The sequence below is a fragment of the Myotis daubentonii genome, chromosome 4 (assembly GCF_963259705.1).
Source record: "Myotis daubentonii chromosome 4, mMyoDau2.1, whole genome shotgun sequence".
Taxonomy (NCBI): Eukaryota; Metazoa; Chordata; class Mammalia; order Chiroptera; family Vespertilionidae; genus Myotis; species Myotis daubentonii.
In genome coordinates this window covers 50,434,460-50,454,711 of record NC_081843.1, presented here as the reverse complement: position 1 = coordinate 50,454,711, position 20,252 = coordinate 50,434,460, and the positions used below count along the sequence as shown (strand labels likewise).

The window sequence follows — 20,252 nt, the reverse complement described above, 5'->3', positions numbered from 1 at the left end:
CGAGGATAGTGTAAGGAGCCTCTGGGACAGCTTCAAGCGTACCAACATCAGAATTATAGGGGTGCCAGAAGATGAGAGAGAGCAAGATATTGAAAACCTATTTGAAGAAATAATGACAGAAAACTTCCCCCACCTGGTGAAAGAAATGGACTTACAGGTCCAAGAAGCACGGAGAACCCCAAACAAAAGGAATCCAAAGAGGACCACACCAAGACACATCATAATTAAAATGCCAAGAGCAAAAGGTAAAGAGAGAATCTTAAAAACAGCAAGAGAAAGAAACTCAGTTACCTACAAGGGAATACCCATACGACTGTCAGCTGATTTCTCAACAGAAACTTTGCAGGCCAGAAGGGAATGGCAAGAAATATTCAAAGTGATGAATACCAAGAACCTACAACCAAGATTACTTTATCCAGCAAAGCTATCATTCAGAACGGAAGGTCAGATAAAGAGCTTCACAGATAAGGAAAAGCTAAAGGAGTTCATCACCACCAAACCAGGATTATATGAAATGCTGAAAGGTATCCTTTAAGAAGAGGAAGAGGAAGAAAAAGGTAAAGATACAAATTTTGAACAACAAATATGCATCTATCAACAAGTGAATCTAAGAATCAAGTGAATAAATAATCTGATGAACAGAATGAACTGGTGATTATAATAGAATCAGGGACATAGAAAGGGAATGGACTGACTATTCTTGGGGGGGAAAGGGGTATGGGAGATGTGGGAAGAGACTGGACAAAAATCGTGCACCTATGGATGAGGACAGTGGGTGGGGAGTGAGGGCGGAGGGTGGGGCGGGAACTGGGAGGAGGGGAGTTATGGGGGGGGGAAAAAGAGGAACAAATGTAATAATCTGAACAATAAAGATTTAATTAAAAAAAAAATAGAGAGCAGTCACTGAGACAGCTGTACACTAAATCATGGCATTATTCCTCAATGTAGAGCGAATGTTGTGCCAGGGGAGTTAGAAGTAGCACCAGTGCTCTCAAAGAGAACAGTCCAGCCCACTGGGAAAGACTCTACTCCCTCGTTACTTTCCACCTCATAGGCATAAACTTTCATCACATTCACGTGGTGATAAATTGTCCTAAGTCGGCCTATTTGTTTGCTCCTTCACTTAGCACAGATGGACAATGAAAATCTAAATCTTGTTCAGGATACAGATATGAAAATACCGTTAATACAATGGGATGTGTACTACCATGTTTTTAACAAAGTACTTTGTGAGCACTTTGGGTTGACCTTGTTCACTCATCTGTATCTCACTATCCCCCCTCCTGCTGTGGCCTAGTTGAAGTATTTAGAAATATGTGTTAATTTTTAGGTTATATGGCATTTTTATAAAGTAGTTAAATGTCTAAATATTCTATAATGACACACTTTTATTTAAGCCCCACGCTAAATAATCATCTCAGTCTGTCTGCCCAGAGCATCTTTCTCTAGATTGACAGCTATTGTATGTAGCACAAAGGAAAAGACAAATAACACAGACACATTATTGTAGAAGATGTCATTTCCCAAAGAAAATCCAATTCCAAGAATTCTGATTAAGGGAACCTACAATTTCACAATTGTAAAAACCCAAATTACCAGCTACCATGTAAACATTTAGTGGTAAGAAAATACAACAACAACATGGAATGAAAGTATCGAGCATCTTAAATCAAGGCAAAAGGTGAACCAGAAGTAGCAGAGTAGAAGAAATCAGACTTACAGTGATGATATCTCCCTTAAGACCCTACTTATTATTAGTCTTTGCACTGAGTCACTGAGTGATAATTGGGTTCCTCCTCTAGGTTAAATATTCCTATCTCTGCAATACAGCTCTTCTATCCTTCTCTTAACCTCTATTCAATTCTTGTGATTGACCAAGGCTGGTATTCCTATGAGTCAAGATAGATCTCAGGCACCATCTCCATAATCTGGAGAAGAAAGCACGTCCTTTCTTTTTCCCAAAGCTAACATAGCCTCAGAGTAGTGAAAGGGGAAAAAAGTATGCAAAAACCTTCTGAGAGCTGTTCCTATTACCCACTGGGAATAGCTCTAAGTCCTTTTTATGCAGCATCTCATCTTATCTTTCAAAGCCACCTATGAGAACTTTTTCATCTACATTTAACAATGAAAAAATTGTGTCCCAGGTAAATTAATATTTTTCCCAAGGTCACATTACTAATAACTGGTAGAGCTAGGATTTGCACCTATGCAGACCTGAGAGCCCATACCCTTCATCGTGTACCATACTGCCTTAATGGCAGCAAATATGGAAGAGAATGTAGTGATGGAAATTGCAGCATAGCAAATATCTTGAATATGTGCCAATGCAACATTCAATCCGCAGATAAATACCAAGGAACGAGTTAGAAACTCCTGTACTATTTTATGTGGAACATGCACCTTTCCTCTCAAACAACACCAGCTAGAACAACAACTGATCAAATGGGTTGAATAGAGGAAGAAATTAATAAATTGGGTGAATTAACAATCTCAACAAGAACCAATCTAAAATATCTTAAAAGCGGGAAAACCAAGATGGCGGCATAGGTAAACACCGGAGTTAGCTGCCTCGAACAACCACTTCAAAAATACAACTAAAAGACGGAACGGACATCGCCCAGAACCACAGGAAGACTGGCTGAGGGGAAATTCTTCAACTAGAAGGAAAGAGAACAGCATAGGAGACTCAGAGGAGGCGCAGTGCGGAAAATACAAAGGTGCGGAGGTACTCGCTGAGCGGGCTGGTAGCTGAGGGCGCGGTTGTCGTTTTCAATTGGGAGGGAGTCGCAGATTCTGAGCTCCAGTTCTGGGCAAGTCTCTAGGGACCCAGACTCAAACGGGAGAAGCGGGACTGTCTGGCATCAGTCGGAACGCGAGGGCAGCTTTCTCTCTGGGACTCTGAGAGGCAGAGCCTCTGGGGACGGGACTGAGAGCAGCCATAACTGCTCCCTCCACCCGCTCGGTTGATCCTGTGCAACCCGCCCTGCCCAAGCCCTGTGCAGAGCCATTTGCCAGATAGCCTCAGGCAAAGGCTAGATTAGCACCTCCCTAGAGGACAGAAGTTTTCCCACTGCAGACACAGCTGATTCTCACAGCCAGCTGGCCTGGAGGTCAAATCCCCCTAGTATTAACTACAACAATCAAGGCTTAACTACAAAAAGACTGCGTACAAAGACCACTAGGGGGTGCACCAAGAAAGCATTAAAATGCGGAGACAAAGAAACAGGACAAAACTGTCAATGGAGGATATTGAGTTCAGAACCACACTTTTAAGGTCTCTCAAGAACTGTCTAGAAGCCGCCGATAAAGTTATTGAGATCTATAAGAAATCTAATGAGACCCTCGATGTTATGATAAAGAGCCAACTAGAAATTAAGCATACCCGGACTGAAATAACGAATATTATACAGACTCCCAACAGCAGACCAGAGGAGCGCAAGAATCAAGTCAATGATTTGAAATGCGAGGAAGCAAAAAACACCCAACCAGAAAAGCAAAATGAAAAAAGAATCCGAAAATATGAAGATAGTGTAAGGAGCCCCTGGGACAGCTTCAAGCGTACTAACATCAGAATTATACGGGTGCCAGAAGATGAGAGAGAGCAAGATATTGAAAACCTATTTGAAGAAATAATGACAGAAAACTTCCCCTACCTGGTGAAAGAAATAGACTTACAAGTCCAGGAAGCACAGAGAACCCCAAACAAAAGGAATCCAAATAGGACCACACCAAGACACATCATCATTAAAATGCCAAGAGCAAAGACAAAGAGAGAATCTTAAAAGCAGCAAGAGAAAGAAACTCAGTTACCTACAAGGGCATACCCATACGACTGTCAGCTGATTTCTCAACAGAAACTTTGCAGGCCAGAAGGGAGTGGCAAGAAATATTCAAAGTGATGAATGCCAAGAACCTACAACCAAGATTACTTTATCCAGCAAATCTATCATTCAGAATTGATGGTCAGATAAAGAGCTTCACAGATAAGGAAAAGCTAAAGGAGTTCATCACCACCAAACCAGTATTATATGAAATACTGAAAGGTATCCTTTAAGAAGAGGAAGAAGAAGAAAAAGGTAAAGATACAAATTATGAACAACAAATATGCATCTATCAACAAGTGAATCTAAGAATCAAGTGAATAAATAATCTGATGAACAGAATGAACTGGTGATTATAATAGAATCAGGGACATAGAAAGGGAATGGACTCACTATTCTTGCGGGGGAAAGGGGTATGGGAGATGTGGGAAGAGACTGGACAAAAATTGTGCACCTATGGATGAGGACAGTCGGGGGGTAAGGGCAGAGGGTGGGGTGGGAACTGGGTAGAGGGGAGCTATGGGGGGAAAAAAGAGGAACAAATGTAATAATCTGAACAATAAAGATTTAATAAAATAAAAAAAAAGGAAAAAAAATAAAATATCTTAAAAGCTAAAATATTTTCAGAGCTAGTTCACAGAGCTAGTATAACAGCTTGATTTATGGTCAACAATTTGTTACATGTTGGGGGGGATTGTATCATACAGTAGATCTCATGCGTATCACTACAAGTTTGTAATAGTATGAATTTTAAGCAAAAGCATTGTAGGAGATAATAGTGTTACCTCTTAACTGCTAAGTAAAGTGTTTAGTTTTGATACATATCATTTCTGTTCAGATTGTAATTTGAGCAACACATGCTAGCAAAATTGAAATATTAACTGTCTTATCTGACTAGTAATAATATTTTGAAGAATCAAGTTTTTATTTATATTTTTAATCTATTATCAATAAGGAAGAAGACATAACAACACAATTATAACTTTGAAAGTTCATTTTTAGCAAATATAGTCAAGAGATTTGTATTTCAAATATTATATATAATCCAAATTTCTAAACCTGCTTGTATTAATTCTTAAAAGAAAACAAAAGAAAGGAAAAGAGATCAATTTCTAATTTCACAGAACATTAGCGTGTACTTTGAAAGTATTGATTTTGCCTCTGACAGAGTTATTTCATTCCATTAGAAAATTATGGCTTAGAGGTTATTAAAAACATAGCAGAATATTACATGTGCATGATTGAATTTATTACTGAGCTTTCTCAATTGCATTCCCTCTAGATTTCCATTTTCCTTTATGTGGACTTCCAGACATGCCATTTTGCAAAATACAAATTTTGATAAGAAATGTTAAGAAGAATTTTCAGAATCATTATTCAGTCCACTGGTATATTTCAAATTATATTATTTGCATATTCTAGAAATTAAAATAAATACAACTGAGATTTTTTACCTATGTTCATGAATCTATTCATGGAAGTATTCTAACTAGATAGTAGATGGCAAAATTCTTCAATGTTTACCTTGATTAGCAAGTATAAGTATTTCTAAGTTGTTTTTATTTTCCAAATTAAACTAAAAATGGAAACTTTTCTTTTTAGAGGTTGTATTATCCTATCCCAAACATATTACATGGCATTCTTCAGAACAGGCAAAATGGAATAATGAAAGGAAGTCTTGGGAAACTCAGTTATTCTTGGTCTGCTTATATCTGGAAAAAGAAGAGGCAGGGAGAAGTTAAGAACATCATATGGGATAATTTATGTACATTTTTAAGCTATATAGCAACTAAACTATTATATGCAAACTAAAAATATTATTTAGTCTAAAATGTTGACATATTTTTCCTTTTTCAGCATCAAAAAAGACAAAGCATAACTCCTTAGAATTTTAGATCTGAACAGAATCTAAATATTTTAGTCCTTCACAAAAAGTGAAGTGTGCTATATATAGTATTGATGCCAGAACTGAAGTTAAGTTTCTATTATTTTACTCACTTTTTACTTCATATACTCATTTTTATATTTCTATATTATATTTCTATATTGTTTCTATATTGGCTCTTTCTTAATACACATATTTCTTTTTTTTCTTTTTTAAAAGATTCTTGTATGTGCCCTGACCTGGGATTGAACCCAAAATATTGGTGTATTGGGACAATGCTCTAACCAACTGAGCTACCTAGTCATAGCCAATACACACATTTCTTCTCTGAATATGTCAGTCACTTCCTTGCTGATTTGAACATTTTTATAAAAGTGCAACAAGAAAACATTTAAGGGTTTTTAATGGGGAAATTACATGCCCAATTTATGTTTTTAAAAGGCCTGTCCACTGTATGAAGAATGGATTAGAAGTATGCAAGAGCAGGAGCCAGGAGACATGCAGTATGGAAATGATATAGCTAGGATTAGCATGACAGAGCTGCTTCTGCCTGGTCCTGCTTCTGCAAGGCTGCACTTCACAAAGAGGTTTCCTCTCCTCCATTTATTTCCACCTTCGATTCAATTATTGGCTCAACTTCTCTAACTTTTTAAAAAATGTATTTTATTTATTTCAGAGAGGAAGGGAGAGGGAGAGAGAGATAGAAACACCAATGATGAGAGAGAATCATTGATCAGCTGCCTCCTGTAATCCCCCCACCCCAACTGGGCATCAAGGCCACAACCTGGAAGGTGCCCCGACTGGGAATTGAACTCTGACCTCCTGGTTTATAGGTTGATACTCAACCACTGAGCAATACCAGCTGGGCTCAACTTCTCTAACTTTCTTTGGGAAAGTAGTTGCATTATTAGGAACTGTCCTCTGTTTACAACATGTTGACTAGAACAAAGTCACCTTTGATTGCTAATATATTTTGAGAGGAGATATACTAACAATTAAACACTAAACATTAATATGTCTTTTGTTTTTATTTTGTAAGAAGAATGAAAAATAATGTGAAAGTAAGAAAATAAACAACTTGATTTAAAAATGGGCCAAAAAACTTAATAGACACTTTATACCAAAGAAGATATACAAACAAAAAGATGTCCCATATTACAGGTCAGCAGGGAAATGCAAATTAAAATAATGAGCCACCACTACATCTAATAGAATGGCCAAAATCCAGAACACTGATAACACCAAATGCTGGTGAGGATGTGGTGCAATAGGAACACTCATATGTTTCTAGTGAGAATGTAAAACACCACTTTGGAAGACAGCCTGGTTATTTCTTATAAAACTAAACATACTTTAACCATATGATCCAGCAACCATACTCCTCAGTATTTATCCAAAGGAGTTGAAAACTATGTCCACACAAAGGACTGCATGCAAATGTTTGTAGGAGCTTTATTCATAATTGCCAAAACTTGGAAGGAACCAAGATGTCCTTGTGGTATATTTAGACAATGGAATATTACTTAGTGCTGAGAGAGAGAGAGAGAGAGAGAGAAAAAAGAGAGCAAGAGCTATTGAGCCATAAAAAAAGACATGGAGAAAACTTAAATGTATATTATTAAGTGAAAGAAAACAATCTGAGAAGACTACATACTGTATGATATAAACTATATGACATTCTAGAAAAGGCAAAACTATGGAGGCAATAAAAATATCAATGATTACGGAGGTATGGTGGTGTAGAGAATAGGCAGAAAACAGAGGACTTTTAGGGCAGTAAATATGCCCTATATGACATTATGATGATGGATATATGACATTATATATTTGTCCAAACCTATGTAATGTACTACACCAACAATGAACCCTAAGGTAAACTATGAATTTGGGTGATTATGATGTGTCAATGTAGGTTCATCCTTAGTAAAAAATATACCACTCTGGTGAATGGTATTGCTAATGAGGAAGCTATGCATGTGTGGGCAGGGGGTACATGGGAAATCTCTGCATGTTTCTCTCAATTTTGTTGTAAACCTAAAACTACTCTTAAAAATAAAGTTTTTAATAAAAACTAGTAATAATAAAAGGCTGTAATAATTACTAGTTTTTAATGAAAACCAGTAATAATAAAAGACTGTAAAAACTAGTAATAATAAAAGGCTTAGAAACCTCTAAGCTTATGTGTCCCCTTGTGTTGCCTCAAGTGTCTTTGTACCCAAATATAAAGCAAACTATTGGGAACCAGAAGATAAAAACCCCTCCTGACTTTTATCTTCAAAAACTTAAACTCATTAAAAGGATTACTGGGGTCATTCCAGAAAAAGAGACCAGGCAGGTAGGGGCTTTGAGATCGGAGAGAAAAAAGTAAGAGTGCTTCTCTTGAAAAGTTGAGGATCCATAGCTAATGTCCACACAAATGTACCCACACACTCTCTCCCCAAAAGATGACAATCCCTCTGATGTGTCTTAAAGGTAGAACCTGTAGAAGAGTGATGGGCATAGAATACTAAGAATCATATCAAAGGACACCTTGGAGAAAGACCTTGTGTGCAGTCTTGGAACAGAAGCGACAATGCTGCTATGTGACTTAGGAAATAAGCAGACAAAACTAAAGATTGATGAACCTAATGTTCCAACTGTGGAAGACCCTTAAAACCTTTGGGTGATCAGGGTGTTGGGGAACGAGCCTTAGTAATGAATGAGATTGAATTTCTTGGCAGTCTACCAGGATAAAGGCTTATAGAATAAATACTAAATTTTTATAATAACAACAATTGGTAGAAAAATTTCCTATATTTATGCTTTCCTTTTTCAGCCCAAGTTTAGATGATCAGACAGAACTCTTCCAGAACACCACTAATCAATGTTAACAATTTAAGAAAGGTCTTCTATAAAACCATCAAGATATTTGATGTAGTGGTCACAGTAGAAATATGCCTTGTGTATACAATGAAGAGAATAAAGTATAATAAATTGCTCTCAGTTACACATAAAAATCCAATCACTTTTTCTCACTCACCATGGAACAAAATGTAAAAGGAAAAAATATATAAAAATGACAAGCCCTGGCCGGTTTTGCTCAGTGGATAGAGCATTGGCCTGCGAACTGAAAGGTCCCAGGTTCGATTCTGGCAAGGACACATGCCTGGGTTGTGGGCTTGATCCCCAGTGGGGGACTTGCAGGAGGCAGCTGATCCATGATTCTCTCTCATCATGGATGTTTCTCTCTCTCTCTCCCTCTTCCTCTCTGAAATCAATAAAAATACATATTTTTTAAAAAATGTCAGGCCTCCACTTCTAAAAGCATCTTGTGAATAGTTCCATGGTAAAGATATAATGTACACTTACCAAACAAAGAAGAGTCACCCTAAATGAATGTAGTTAACCCACAATGCAACTAATGTTCAAGTATGATTGAACATACTATGATTCAAGTATGTTTTCCTCCTTCTTTTGAATACAGAACTTAAGAAGTCTCCTGGGTCAATCTCATTGAAATATAATGTTAGGAGCAGAGAAGTTTAAAGTGTTTTAAGAGTGTTCAAGTGTTTTACAGATTTACTTTTATTTAAAAAAAAAAAAAAACTTTAAATATCCACTCTCTCTTATACTTCCTGGATCTCTCTTCCATTTTCTCACATTACTTCCTGTTTTTACTTAAATTTTTTCACTTGAGTAAACTTTAAGATGTAAACACAAAGCTTTGAAAAATATTTTTCTTTTTATACAATAAGGCAACTTCACCCCAGGTGGGCTGCCCAAACCCACCTCCTCCACCCCCACAGTGAAGAAATTCTCCCACAACTTTACCTTGAATTGCTCCTTCATTGAAAGAAGAGTACATGTGGGTTTAACATATTTTAAATTCCCTCAAAAAGGAAGCCTATGTATCTGTGATGAATTAATACTTATATATGCCATCTCCGGCTTCCACAGAACCACTAGCCCAATCTCACAAATTCCAACGTCACAGAGCATTTCCCTTGACTTGATAACAACCACTTCTTAGGGAAAATCGCAACACACAATTATACCGTAAGTTAGACTGATGGATAACCATGGACTGTCCCTGGAAAGAAAATAAAAGAACATTCCTAACTCCATGCAGATGACTCTAGGCTTGATAAGAACTATAAAGGTATATATGAGGAGGACAGAAATCCCCTAAGTTTTAGGATTGGATATTTTTTTACAACTTCGAATACTAATTAGCCTCTGAAAGCCTAGTGAGGTGGACTTCTTGGCAGGATAATTGCAGTCACCAAAAGAAAGAGTGTAAAAAGTATTCATTGCTTAAAATGGTGCGGTTGTCCTCAGAAACTGCATTGATCACAAAGCAGTAGAGAATGTAGAACACAAATTAAACTAGTAACCAAAAGACATGTCCCAGTAAGACTGTAATTAAGACCCTAAGGGTCTTCTCTGATTTCCAATCTGTAGAATGGACATAATATCTCCAAATCCTTCTATCTCACATCACATGACAAAATAGATATACAGATATATGCAAGGCTTTGTTGTTATTCACACTGAAGGCTCAGGTCTACTCTTTAGTTCATTAGTAATTGGTTTAGGTCGCAAACAGGTTATTTCTTTTTTTCTTTTTTCTCTTTTAATCCTTACCTGAGGATATTTTTTTCTATTGATTTTTAGAGAGACAGAGAGGGAGGAAGAGAGGGAGAGAGGGATGGATGAAGGGAGAAGGGAAAGAGAGAAATATCAATGTGAAAAACACATTGATTTGGCAGCCTTCTGCACACATCCCGACCTGGGCCAGGATGGGGCCTGCAATCCAGGTACATGCCCTTGACCAGGAATTGAACCCAGAGCCTTTGGTCCATGGGCCAGCACTCCAATCACCAAGCCAAACCAGCCAGGGCACAAACAGGTTATTTTTTGAGTTATTAAAGAAATCATACAAGGCATTCAAACCCTATCCTTGATTAAAAGATATGTTTTTATTAACTTCAGAGAGGAAGGGAGAGGGAGAGAGATAGAAATATCAATGATGAGAGAGAATCATTGATTGCTGCCTCCTACATGCCCCACACTTAGGGATCAAGCCCACAACCTGGGCATGTGCCCTGACCAGGAATCGAACCATGACCTCCTGGTTCATAGGGCAATGCTCAACCACTGATCCATGCTGGCTGGGCTTCAATGACCTCTTTACACACATTTTACCAACTAGAATCATAAAATCACAAATTGTCTTTCATTTTCAACTCCAATTATATAGAAATCTACCCCGAAACCTTTCATTAGGATGTAATCAGGTTTCAGGAAGTGTATATGTGTAAGTATTTCCTAGCTCAGTCTCTAAAAGGGCCTAGATTCAATGACACATCAGTAGCAATGAGCATATCTGGCACCTGTATCTTGATTTCTAAATACTATTCTTAATCTATGATGCTCCTTGAATTATTTCACAGTTTTCATAATTTTCCTTGAAGATTTTGGTCCTTGGAGCACATGGATTCTTTCGGTGCCAATTAATAAATATGTCATCAGCACAAATTATCCTTCTTGGCTTAATAAAAAGAGAATAGAATGTGAGAATGATCTAACTGAGAATTAAGAATCATTAAAGAATGGAAGAACAAATAAATCATGAAAATTATTTATATGTCCAGCCTATAATCCTGACTCAGATAATCTGTTGCTAAAATAAGGATAAATTAATTCATTGTATAAATTTAATTAGCAAGAGATATATCTCAAAAAAGAAAGGAAGGAAGGAAGATGGATAGATGGCAGGTAAGCCTTTACATTTTAAAAACACATTTTTCTATCAATACCAAAAAAGAGAAAATTCTTACCCACATTCTTTTGATTAGCTTATTCTGTTAAAACAAACATTGCAGGCCATGCTTTGAACAACTTTAAGTGAAAAGCTTCTCTAGATAAAGAAATTAACCCCCAGATAGGGGAGGCTAGGGGACTGTCTAGGGCGGGGGGATAAAATGGACACATATGTAATACCCTTTGTAATACTTTAAGCAATAAATAAAAATAAAAAAATAAAAAGAAATTAACCCCCAAAACAAGAATTTGCTGGCTTTTATATTTATTTTTGTCTTTCTCCCTTAGTCTTTTTTTTTTTTACAATTACATTAAATTTTATTACTTTCTTAGTACAACAGGATAGTTTTAATATTTTTCACCACAGATTGTTTTTTCATTTTATTTTTTAATTAAATGTATTGGGGTAACATGGGTTAATAAGTTATATGAGTTTCAAGCATACAGTTCTATGATGTTGCATTGTATGCCCCTCTTTGTCTTTAAAAGCTCTTACTTCTAAACTCAGCTCAAAAGAAACTAAAGAACAATTAAAAATCTATCTCATTGTATGTTTAGTAAAATATGTTGAATTATGTTCAAGCAAAACATAACTTCACATTTTTAATACAAACTTTATGATTTCAAGTATCATGGAAAATGGCCATTTGATTTCATTAAACTCAATAAAAATATATGGAGGTCCCAAATACTTCAAGTACTCTGCTACATTGAATGCCTAGTATATTTACTTTTATTATCAGATCTCTGAAATGAAAGAATTGACGATTAAACAAATCAACATATCCTTTGGTTTTCCCATCTATAAAACAAGGTAGCTAGGGTAGATTGTTCCTTTGCTAAAAAAAAATAAAACAAACAAACAAAAAACCACTGCAATTTACATTTGTGTCTTCTCATTTTCAGGTAAGCAATGATACTGCTACAGCCTGCAATGTGGATGGTAAATATCACACATATTTTATGAATTCTGAAAAATAAGGGTGTCAGCAGTGGCATAGTTTTGAATCTTCCAAACACCCTCCAAAAAAAATGAAAGAGGCGGGAGGGAGAGGAAAAGGGAGAGAGAAAGGAAGGGTGAGTGGGCAACTAAATAGCAAAACCCAAACAACTGACAATACTTACAGCAAAAGTAGATGACCAGATGTTCCCATAAAGCCCAAACGGAAAGCACGTGAGGACGAGTCCCCAACATCCACAAGAGACATGCATGTTACTAGCATCTGGGTGGGGAGGAGTAGGAGGTAGTAACAGAGAAGATGGGGAATCTGAGAATGGGAAAGTCCTCTGGAAAGTCAATAAACATTCATTGGAAAGCATTGCAGCCCAATTTGAGAATGGAGGCTAAATCTAAAACAAGTGAGAGAAAGAAGTGTCTGGTAAACTGAAGAGACAGATCTTTTGAACTTTCAGAAGTGATCAGCTGGAGCTGTCATCCAAGGAAGAGCCCCCCTGGTAAGAAACTGCTGTGAGTAGATCAAATTGGGCAAGATAGTGACAATATAGTATCATGTCAATTTTAAAATATAGGAATAAACCAATCCTGATGATCTAGAATGCAACATGGAATTTCCTTTTGCCTTGCTCCTCGGGCCCAGCTTCTGTAAATTGGTAATAATAGAATTTCACCTGCCTTATAAATAGCACTTTTTGAGATGGATAAAAAGTTATCTCTAATAGTGGTGTGCCACAGAATTAGGAAACAAACAAATCAAATAAAAAAAAACAACTCTAATTTTTTCATTGTTGGGTGAAATGTGGTAGGTTTTTTTCTGCCAAGTATCAACCTCCAAAAACAACAGGCTTGAGTCTGAAGTTCTTAAAGCAAGAATTCTGATGAAACTGAATTACTATTGATAGTTTAGATATATTTACTGAACTTTCCTGCCAACTCTAAGGAATACCCAATGCTGTCGATGACTAATAAATTCTAGCTTGATTTTTCTCCCATAAGTAAAACCTCAGGAAATACAGTTCAAATGCTAGCAAAAACAAATTATATGTGTTTCTAAATTATCTGAATCTCTGACCTTGTTCATATCTCCTTTATAAATTAATCAAATATTGAGGTAAATGCCTACCTAATGTAGCCTAAATACAATGCCACACCTTTCTCGTTACTCTCACTGATTTCCTTTACTTGCTTTTAGGAATATAAAACAAACAAACAGAAATAACCCAGAAAATAATCTCCAATAATTTTATTTTCCTGAGTTGAAAAGAAGCTGGATGGCATTAAAGAATTAAATGTAACAAGAGAAAAAGTGAAAACCTGTTAAAGATTTGGTATCATGTGCCTGATTTGGGCTGCAGAGTACTATTTTAGCTTAATTTGCTCATCCTGGCTTTCAACACTGAGGAAAGCAAGCAGAAGAAAGATCAGATTCTTTAATTCTCTTTGGACCAGCTTTAGGCAAGCAATTTTAATATAGCCCCAGTGGGAGAATAGAAATTATTTTCCTGGGCCTGTGATTATGAAATCAAATTTGGAATAAATGCAAACTAACCGTATTTAAAAGTATAGCTTCTATGAAATGAAAGTGTGCTTATTTTTTAAGCACTGTTTGCAACCTAATGGGATTTACTGGAGCAAATTTTAAGCAGTAAGTTTGAAATAGCACTTTATTTGCAGAAATGCATTTCATGCAAATTTTCAAAACTACAATTAAAGGAAAGCACATCAGACTTATTAAATTATCTGCATGATAGCTAGAACAAGGAAACCCTGGGAATGAATTTCATTCCTTCTACTTCTCTCCATCTCATATCCTTTCCTTTCACTCTTATTGACAAGCTCTCAAAACCCCACTGTTCCTGCTCTGTAGGGTGGTAATTGCCATATGAAGCAGAACTTATGATTTAAATAGAAGAGGCCTTACAAATGCCAGGGCCAAGCTTAGAGTGTGGCAGTGGCCAGCATCATGCAATTTTATTTTATTTTTTAAAATGTATCTTTATTGTTGGGAGTGTTACAGATGTTCCCCATTTTTCCCCATTGCCCCCTCCACCCTGTTCCCACTCCCACCCATTTTTGCCCAGTGGCTTTTCTCTATCTCAGAGCCAGAAATTCCCATAGCTTCCACTCTTTGACCAAGGAAGTAGAGACTCTTGCCTAATTGCCAATACTACATAAGAGAAATAGCATAGCCAGATTTAAGTGGAAGGGAAAAGAGTAAACATTAATGGGAGACTGGGAAACCCAAGCTAATTAAAGTAGAAATTCATCTCCAGTATACCTGTATGGGTGAAGATAAGCAGATATAGGGTAAACTGGAACCTTGGTGAATAAGTAGCATGGTAAGTAATGGTTGCTCACTTACTGGGAAAAATAAATCTTCCTACTGGAGGAGAAATCCAAAGCCTTAAGGCAAAGCAGATTCAGGAGATGCAAGGAGAGCCAGGCACCAATCAGAGATAGGGCAGAGGAGTTTTGCCCTGGCATCTTAAAGGCATCATGCAACCTTCTGGTTGAAGAAATGTATATATAACCAGCTTTTTATTCAAATATTTGGAGATCAGGGCATGGAAGTGAAGTGGAATTGTACAGTGTGCTGGCACCAATAGTCTGTGCCTTAAGAGAGAAAATGGGACTAGTGATTTAAGATAAAAGAATTATCCATAGTGAGTTGATGGTGGAGTGTGAAGAGGTGATATCATCAGCAATATATATATTAAAGAAAGAAGGACAGAGGACATAGCTATGAAGACCAGGAGTAGGCACTGAGCTAGGAAAGGGGCAAGAGAAGGATTTGGGGGTGAAAAAAAGAAGTCAGACAAACAGTGTAGATAATGAAAGGAAAGAAAGAATTTCAAGAAAAAAAATGTGTAGGCAAGTGTCAACAGCCAGAGAGAAAGGAGTGGAATAAGGACTATTAAATGATGCGAGGTAGAGCAACGTGGAAGCACTGATGAACATTCACTATGTAGGCTCCGTCGAATAGTAGGATAGACTGTGTGAGATTAAGCATGAAACGTAAGTCACTCAGTGGCCATTAAAGGAAGTAGAGACTCAAATGATTGTTCAAGGAAGGAGCAATGTCAAGTGAAGATTTGTCTTAAGGAAGAGAAGACTAAAGATAAAGTAGATCTACCTCCTCCTCTGGCTCTGAAGATGGTGAAAATGAGCATATGTGGGCAAGAAGTGTTTTGGCCAAAGATCCCTCCAGAAAAAGAACAGGGGGAAAATTAACTCCACCTCTAAAGTAACAGATGTTGGCTTCTCTTCTAGACAGATTTGTTCAGAAATGAAGGATGATTCTCCAAATACTCCCCACCCCACCCCACTCTCACCCTGGAGACACTATTTGCTTTCTAGCAGTTTCCCACCCACAGAGTTTCACCCTTTCCTGCACAAAGCCAGGTGGTAAGACCCATTCCCTTTCCTGTTTTCAGCTGAATCATCTATTTGCCTGTAAATCAGGGATTCTTAACTTCTGCACTATCGTGACATGGAACCCAATAATTTTTGGTGGGGGTGGAGGTGGGGTGGGGTTAGGGGTTCCCCTGCACTATGGAATGATTGGTGGCATCCCTGGCCTCTCCCCCACTAGATGTCAGTATCATGCTCTCCTACAGTCCTAACAATAAAAAATATCTCCAGATATTGCCAAATGTTCTTCCAAGGCAAATACCTTACCCCACATCGAGCATCACTGCTGTAGACACTTCTGTTCCCCTGAGTCTCCCTAAAAGCCAATATAGACACTCTCTCCCACCCTGCTTCTCTCATACTGCCTGTTTCTGAAACAAATGAATGGCACTTTTTCCTTTTCAACAATATATCACTGCAGGTAAAAACTGGAAAAGCTTGACAAATATAATCCAGACAAAATTTCAGTTTCAAGAATGCTAACAACGTGGCCATACCGCCAGATTCCAAAGAAGCATGAAGGTAATGAGAGCTGAAATTTCCATGCCCCTTTTCTGGGCTTTTTTCTTACTTAAACGTGGGATATGGCTGCATCCAGTTAGGGGAGACTAGATCCCAGACCCATCTCTTGATTCATAGTCCTGCTGAATACAGACATAGGTTGCACAGCCATTAGATCTGGTAGGCTGGCTTCTTTATTTCATTGTCAGGTTTTGGCTCCATGGTCATGCCTTTTTCCCAAAAATCAGTGAAGTTCGTGTGCAGCTTGTTCTTATTCTGCAGGGCCCCTCACACCTATCCTTGAAATAGACAGATTTGCCCAGATTTCAGTACATCATTTACTGACCTTGTACCATAGAGACTTAGGGTTCCAAGCCTGAGACCTTAACCTTCTCCCGAGCCGGCCACTCCGATGGGGAATAGCACCTCCCCTTCCACCCCAAGGCTCCCTCCTTGTCTGCCAGGCTGCCTCGCAGGAACCCGCACTCACTCCTTTAGTCCTCGAGGTGAGACAGCCCTCTTCCCAGTCCCATTCTTCCCTGCACCTTTTATTTGCCTAAAACATCTTTTTATTGGGTTATTAAGACTAGTTTGAGATGTTAGACTTCAAAAAAATTCTTCTCACAATCCAAGCAGCACTGTGGATCTTTAACTCATCTGAAGGCAAGAGATGACAAATATACCTTGAGTCCAATGAATTATTAATAAACTAGAGGCCCCATGCATGAAATTTGTGCAAGGGGCTCAATCCTCGCAGCCCCGGCTTCGTCTAGAAGGTTAGTATATTACTAATTATTAATTTTATTATTACAGATTTCTGATGGATTACACTAGCTTTACCTACTTTCAAAAGCCTCTCTAGAGTCATTCTTCATGTCCTTTAACTCATCCCTCTGAAAAAGTGGTACTTTCCCAACCCACGTCATTTACACAGGTAGCAAAACTAACTGGTAATTTACTTGATCTCCTGACCAGCAACGGCATTAAAAGCACTTGCTTCTAAACTGACTGTCTTTTTCTTTTTGAAAATGTAGCCCTAACCGGTTTGGCTCAGTGGATAGAGCGTCAGCTTGCAGACTGAAAATGTAAATGTGTATCTCTTTGGAATCCTCTCTTTAAATGGCTTAATTGGTTAAAATATAAAGTGAAATCGATTGGCCCTACCAAAAGGAAATAAGTATGATCTCGGTCTCTTCCTCATGTTTCTACCACCTTGAGGATGGTTTAATATTTATCAAAAGCAGTCTCTCCTTAGCAACACTCTCCAATTGGCTCTCACTTGGTTCAATCAACTTGCCTGTAAATATTTTGTTTTCAGCCCTCTGCCCTCACATAAGTATCCAGAAGGATAAATGCCCTATTTTCCAACCACTCGCTGGCTAATTCATTTAGTATCTGCTCCAAAACATAAGCGGACACTTTCCCAAAGGCTTTCTTTGAAAATCCTTTCCAAATCCTACCATTTCTCCTCTCAAAGTGTATAGCCCAACACAGCTACTATTTTAGCATGTGCCTAACTTGCTTTTTTAAAAAAAGGGGAAAAAAAAGAAAAGAAAAAAGAAGAAAAGGCCAAAAAATGTCAATACAAGAGTCTAGGAAACCCGCCATTTTACCAATGACTGAGAATGCACACATACAATGAGCCTACCCCTCCCTTGAGTGAAGACTTAAGAATTTGAAGAATGTACACACTAAACTGATACACTCATGCCATGGATAAAATTGACAGGAGAGGCTTTAGATTATTTTGTTCCCTGGCCTATAAGATAAAAATATTACCATTTCCAACCATTGTATTTGCTCCATTATTGAAAACTCAGTAAATAACAGTCATTATAACTCTTGGTTTGTACCCAAACTTTTCATTTAACTGACCTAGGAAGGTTTATTAAAATTCCATTTGGTGTTATAATTTAAAAACAAGTGAGATAACACCTCTAAGAATACATATACATCCACTTTTTTGAGTCACTTGGAAGGATTATAGAAATAAATGAAATTCACAATAAAAACAGTTCAAGTGAGAATTGAACTGTGGGTGTGTGGGGAGTAAGTAGAAGAGAGCAAGTGATAAATCGGGAAAGGAGAAAGGCATCTCTTTTTAGGCCTAGAAAATAACAGAGGAAACTGGGGAAGAGTATAGGAAGGGTTTTCTCCTACTTCTTTCCTCCCATAGGAAATCACTAATACTTTCTGAGAAAAGGGATAAGCTGTCCAGTTTTTACCCATTAGTGAAATAGCAATTTCTAGACTTAAGCATATTAGTGAGCACTGCCCTTTATAACAGCTCCAGAAATTTCTGCTTAGAAAGAAAATACTCAAGAGTAATCCCCATGCCCTAACCGGTTTGGCTCAGTGGATAGAGCGTCGGCCTGTGGACTGGAGGGTCCCAGGGTCCCAGGTTTGATTCCGGTCAAGGGCATGTACCCAGTAGGAGGTGTGCAAGAGGCAGCTGATCGATGTTTCTCTCTTATCGATATTTCTAACTCTCTATCCCTCTCCCTTCCTCTCTGTAATAAATCAATAAAATATATATTTTTTAAAAAAGAGTAATCCCAGCCGAAACCGGTTTGGCTCAGTGGATAGAGCGTCGGCCTGCGGACTGAAAGGTCCCAGGTTCGATTCCGGTCAAGGGCATGTACCTGGGTTGTGGGCACATCCCCAGTGGGAGGTGTGCAGGAGGCAGCTGATCGATGTTTCTCTCTCATCGATGTTTCTAACTCTCTATCTCTCTCCCTTCCTCTCTGTGAAAAATCAATAAAATATATATATATATAAAAAAAAGAGTAATCCCCATTGTTTCTAAAGTAGACTCACCCTATTTTAAATGCAAGTCCAAAAATGTGACTTCTAAAGAACAGCAAGCAGATTAATATAGAGAATTCTGAGACCTTGCTAAAAACACTCCAGTGCCATGGAATCTTTATCCAGAACTAACGGTAGCAAAATGGACAGCATGCAGAAATGCATACTTTTTCAAGAGGGTTTTGAACTTGAATATGTAACACACCAGCCTTTTTGAGAACCTTTGGTAGAATCCACTGAGTGAAGCTATTCAGTTCTTCCATTTTCCCCTTTTACCCTCTTCTGAATGTGACCACTAGAAATGGATCCAGCTCATAACAGATCTGTTTTGGCAACCTTAATCCTGAGCTACAATTTAAAAAGCCAGGTCACTTTCCATGGAGGAAGAGGCTGGGATATCTCCTTCCACCCTTTCTTCCTTCATACAGGGCCTTACTCCCTGGGCTATCTCCAGAATTAGCCTGGAAACCCAATGATCAGAGCAGACAGACATAGATTTGATGTGGTAAAACCCCAGATTGACTCCCAAGCTAACTTCCATCTCTATAATTGAACGACTTCCCCTAAGTCATTTTCCCTAGGTCAGCCGTGGGCAAACTACGGCCCCGGCCCTTTTGAAATGAATAAAACTAAAAAAAAAAAAAAAAAAAAAGACCGTACCCTTTTATGTAATGATGTTTACTTTGAATTTATATTAGTTCACACAAACACTCCATCCATGCTTTTGTTCCGACCCTCCGGTCCAGCTTAAGAACCATTGTCAAAAAGTTTGCCCACCCCTGCCCTAGGTCATGATGAAAAAACATTGAGATCTCTAGTCCAATCACCACTTCTGAGTCAAAGGAGGAAATAATGGCATTAAAAGTCAAAAGCTATTTACAGAGCTTCTGATCTCATCTGCCCTCCAGTAGTATGTGATTCTCTATGTACAGTAGTTCTGTTTTTCATAATGACGTCAAAGAAGCAGGTTCTGATCTGTTTGACTATTTTGGAATTATTATATAATCTTTTACCATTATTTAGGGATCTCTTCCTACATTTAAATATGCAAAAACAATAGAGAAATTAC

General features: G+C 37.8%; 1 long non-coding RNA gene across 2 annotated transcripts in view; it reads right to left on the bottom strand.

Annotated features, from left to right (window-relative positions):
- Window positions 1-20,252, bottom strand: part of LOC132233363 (uncharacterized) — a 72,071-nt gene that overhangs the window by 18,154 nt on the left and 33,665 nt on the right. The window contains exon 3 of one of the 2 annotated variants that reach the window (XR_009452607.1): window positions 5,047-5,533. The exons of the other annotated variant lie outside the window; for it this stretch is intronic. This is a non-coding gene — a long non-coding RNA (uncharacterized LOC132233363). Of the gene's footprint in view, window positions 1-5,046; window positions 5,534-20,252 lie in introns of those variants that run through there. 2 annotated transcript variants of the gene reach the window in all.